This window comes from Carlito syrichta, unplaced genomic scaffold, assembly GCF_000164805.1.
Source record: "Carlito syrichta isolate Samal-C Ts95f unplaced genomic scaffold, Tarsius_syrichta-2.0.1 Scaffold288416, whole genome shotgun sequence".
Lineage (NCBI taxonomy): Eukaryota > Metazoa > Chordata > Mammalia > Primates > Tarsiidae > Carlito > Carlito syrichta.
In genome coordinates, this window is record NW_007232512.1 from 143,851 (window position 1) to 148,616 (window position 4,766).

General features: G+C 51.7%; 1 pseudogene; it reads right to left on the reverse strand.

Annotated features, from left to right (window-relative positions):
* Positions 1–385: 385 nt before the first annotated feature.
* Positions 386–2,965, reverse strand: LOC103255796 (annotated as a pseudogene).
* Positions 2,966–4,766: the final 1,801 nt, after the last annotated feature.

Below are 4,766 nucleotides of genomic sequence, written 5' to 3' on the forward strand. Positions count from 1 at the left end.
TCTTTATATCTATCCTTCCATCTTTCTTTCTTTTAATATCTATCCCTACAGATTCGCCAATGCCACCACATCTTCCAAGGGACTCCCCAAAACTTGCAGGGGCTGGCCCCCGCACTTCCCCTCGCCCACCTCTCCTGGGTTGCCCTTCGGCAGACCCCCTTTCGCTTTCCCAGAAAGGGCAAGCTGGGGAGTAGAGGCTGGGTGTGTGTGGGGGAGTAATGGCCTTATTTGGTCCAGTGGCCATTTACTCTTTCAGCTCGGGTTTTCTCTCGGCTTCCAAAAGAGACTCTAGTCGAACACAACTCACATTTTATTCTGAAATCCATGGGGCAGGCCTGTTTCCCACATCCCCTTTGGAAGGATCCCCAGGGAACACACTCTACAGTTAAGAGTGGAAGGTGAGGTTGCAACCTGCCATCTTCTCAGCATAGTCGGCGTCAAAGCGCTCATTCTGGGCCACAGTGAAGGTGGTTTTCCAGTCTCCAATGATACCTTGGGGAGAGGGAGGGAGGCTGAACAAGAGGCAGGGAGGGAGGGAGGCTGTGGTTGCACTGCAGAGGATACCCTGAATGGCTGAAGGGGAGTTCAGGGCGCTGTTCCCACCCTCCCCAAACACCTGTGCTGGTGAGGCACCCACCTTTTCTCATGAAAGGGGAGATACTGTGGTCCATGATATGGAGGGGGAAGCTGCTGTAGTTACACAGGGAGTTGTTCTTCAACTCCTCGAACGAAGTGTGCTGGACGATGTGGTCCACAGTTTCCTCTGGCAGGGAGCGCCCCACAAACTCCAACACCTTCAGAATCTCCCTTTTGGGGTTCTGGAGCCACAGAGAACTCTTCAGTAAACGTTTGGATTGCTCAATAGGCAAACAAAAACCTCAAAAAGGATCTGCCCACTTCCACTAGGAACCTCAAAGCCAGGTCCTTGACTCTGGTCCTCTTTCCCTGGAGCAAAATTAATTGCTGTCTGCCCTGTAATATGTAACAACAGAGTTTGGTTCCTAATGGTTGTGACAGTCTTCCATGACTGTGGGTCCAGGGCGTCACACACCCTTTGGCACCAATGAGCAATAGTAGTAAACTGCTAGCCATTTACTACATGTAGCTTGCTCAGGTGCTAGGAGATATGAGCTGTGCATCAAAGTGGCATCGTAGCTGAAGATCCAAGGCCAGGAACGCTGGATGTAGAATCCAGGATGCTGTGGTGGCTGTCCTAGGGGAGGCGTCTAAGAGGCTCTTCAGGGCGTCAGAGATACTACCTCCCAGGGGTTACCTGGAGGGAAGCAGTAACAGGGGTCTCACCTCCTTCATGTCCTCATAGAAGAGGTAGAGGACAGGGTGGGTGCGACTCAGCTCCCACCACTGCCGCACATGCTGGTACCAGGATCCATAGGACACTGCAGAAAGGACCAGGGTTGGTCATCATTTTGGCTAGCTGCTCCTTGGCTCCAGCCCCCCTCCTCCTTCCACTGACAGACACACCTTCTCCTGCCATGAACTTCTCCAGGAAGCTGTCCCAGGTGCCAGGCTCTGGGTGTATCTTGGCCATGCGGTAGAAATGGTAGTAGGAGACGGCCACATCCTTGGCATTGCGGGCAACATAGACTACCTGCAGCGGCAGAGGAACCCCAATCCCAGCACCATCACCACACAGCACACCCCACACCAGTTTTGCTTTTGGTTTCATAAAGTGGGAAACGGGCATAGAAGCGGACTTGCTTGAGATCTCATGGCACAATTATGACTGAAATGGGCTCTGATGGCAAAGTCCTGGCTTGTCTCTGGAACCATGTTTTATTCTAGTTTAATATCCATTAATGCCATAATACTCACACTTAGAGCAAGGCATGCTGCATTCCTACAGGCCCCTCCTCTGCGGACCTCTGGGCACCCAGACTCTGCCTTTCTCAGGTGTGAAGGGTCTCACATTCCTGGTTGTCTGACCTTCACCAGAACAAGAGGCAGGTGATCTCTCTCATCAAGGTGATAAGGCTCTGGCTGGGCCTGGTGGCTCATGTCTGTAATTCCAGCAATTTGGGAGGTAGAGGCAAGATGATGGCCTGAGTACAGGGGTTGGAGACCTTCCTGGGCAGCTTGGCGAGCCCTTGTGTCTATAATAAATTTTAAAATTGCTGGGTGTGGTGGTGGTGCGTGCCTGTGGTTCCAGCTACTTGGAAGGCTGAGGTGAATGGATCACCTGAACCATGAAGGTTGAGGCCACAGTGGCTAGGAATGGGCAACTGCACTTCATTCTGGGCATCACAGTGAAATTCTCACTCCAAAAAAAAAAATAGAAAGAGTGAGACAAGGCTCAAGGGAGTGAGGAGACCTTACCAGAAAAACAGGTCAAACCTGGGATGGCCCAGGAGCCTCCTTCCTGGTAGCCCTTGCCATTCACCTTGACCTTCTGTTCCAACGCAGTCTGAGGGAGCAGGGCCAGGGGCAGGTGTGTCCTGAAGATTCGTGGGGCCAGTACATCTTGCAGAATCTCCATACCTGAACCATAGGTTGTGAAAGGTCTAGTGAGCTGGAATCTCAGTCCTGTCTCCCTCTCCTCCCCTTGCCCCCAGCACACTGCCACATACCTGGGAAGTCTCCTGGGACAGAGACCTCAAGGACTGGCACCCGAGTGAAGATGGGGGCTCTGTTACACTTCTCTAGGTCACCGCCCTGGTAGATCATGTCCAGTATGTGGCTGATCCAAGTAGTGCCTGTGGCGGGAGGGAGGAAGATGAGAGGTGAGCAGGGCTGAGGGCAGAATTGCTGGCCAAGGTGAGGACTGCAACCCTGGAGGGGGTGGGTGGTCCTGCTTACCTACCTGACTTTGGGTAGGTGCTGTCAGCAGGTCATCAGGCTGGGCCTGGAAGCTCTCCAGCGACCCCAGGCCCTTTGCAATGTACTTGATGAACGGGACCCCATTCACATACTCCAGTGGTGGGCGGGAGGGTTCCTGGGCCAGCTTCATCTGCTGCTACAGATGAGGATCCAGAGTCTGACCTGCTTCCCTTAATACCATCACGAAAATACTATTTGCCGAATTCTTGCTTTGGGTTAAGGACATTGGTGTGTAGGACAACTGAGCACTTGCCCAAGCTCACCAGACTTGTAAGAGGTGGAACTGGCATTCAAAACTGAATCTAACCCTAGTGCAGTGGTTCCCAATTCTGGCTGTCCCTTTAATTTACCTGCAGTACTTTTTCTTTTTGAGTCAGAGTCTCTGTCATCCAGGATGGAGTTCAGTGGCACAATCTGCTACCATAGTCTCATCCTTTTGGGCTCAGGCAAATTTTCACCTCAGCCTTCCCTGTAGCTGGCACCACAGGCACATGCCACCATGCCCAGCTAATTTATTTAGCATAGAGAGGAGATCTTGTCATGTTCCCATGCTGGTCTTGAACTCCTGGACTCAGGGAGTACTGTAGGCTCAGTCTCCCAAATGTTGGGATTACAGGCATGAGCCACCACACCTGGCTAATTCACCTGCAGAGCTTTACAAAATCCCAATACCCAGGCCCAATAAAGCTAAGGCTCCGTCTGAGTGAGCAGAGGGTCCAGATGCAGGGTATGGAAGCTCTTTGGGAGATTTCAGCCTGCACTTGAGAAGACTCTAGGACCTGCCTGACCTTACTCTTTGCCAGCGTTGCCTTACTACTTCCTGCTGTGGCACCCAGCCCCCGTCCAGTGGGCTCCTCTCCAGACCACTGCCCGCTGTGAGCTCCTGAGGATCACATGTGGATACCTCCCCAGTGGTCTGGCCTCTGATCCCACTAGCCCAGCCACACTTCACATTTTGATTCAGAGGCACTTACGGCCGATTGAGCCACTGAGTTTGCTTTTGTTGTCTGGGTCCAGTATGGGAATAAACAAAACTCTATTGGCTCAGCAGAAAGAAAAGAGGGAGATCTTGGCCAGAAGGCAGTGGCTGAAATGGGATATCCATGAGAAAAGGGCAGGGATGTCAGAGACGGGAGCAGAGCCATAGGAGCTGGTCACTGCTTTGGGAACGTTGGAGCTCAGCAGGGTGAGGGCGGCCTGGCCCAGTTTACCTACACTCTGATACTCACCTGATGTTCCAGGTAGCAGGATCTGTACCCTCCTTAGTGTGCTGTGGCTTAGTGGGTTGGTGTGTCGAGTGCTGAGCAGATCGCCGTGACGAAGGTTTTATAGGTAAAAAGTCAGAGAGATTTAAGCCAGGGCTGGGATTTGGCTGTCGTAGCAAAAGAAAAGGGTGGAGTCTGAGGTACTTCCTGGGATCAGGTGAAACTTCTGCTTTGGCCTTCCAAGTAGGTAGAACTACAGATATGTGCTACCACATCAAGCTAATTTTTTCGATTTATTGTAGAGCCTAGTTCTTCCCATGTTGTCCAGACTGGTCTCAAACCCATGGGCTCAGGCAGTCCTTTCAGCTATGCTTCCCACAGCGCTGGGATTACAGGTGTTAGCTACCATTTCCAGTTGGTGGTGGATATCACAGAGGGGATAAACATGGCCAGTTGTGCTACTGAGCTTGCTTTTAGGGGCTGGAGTCTGGAATAGGAATGAGCAAAACTCTGATGACTCAGAAACAAGAAGGAAACAGGATGCTGGACAGCCTTTATGTTTTATTTTATTTTTTGAGTCAATGTTTCACCCTGTCACTGAGCTGTAGTGCAGTGGCACAATTACAGTCACCACAGTCTCGAACAACTGGACTCAGGTAATCCTTCCATTTCAGTCTTCCTAGTAGCTGGAACTACTGGCATCACACCGCCATGCTCATCCACTTT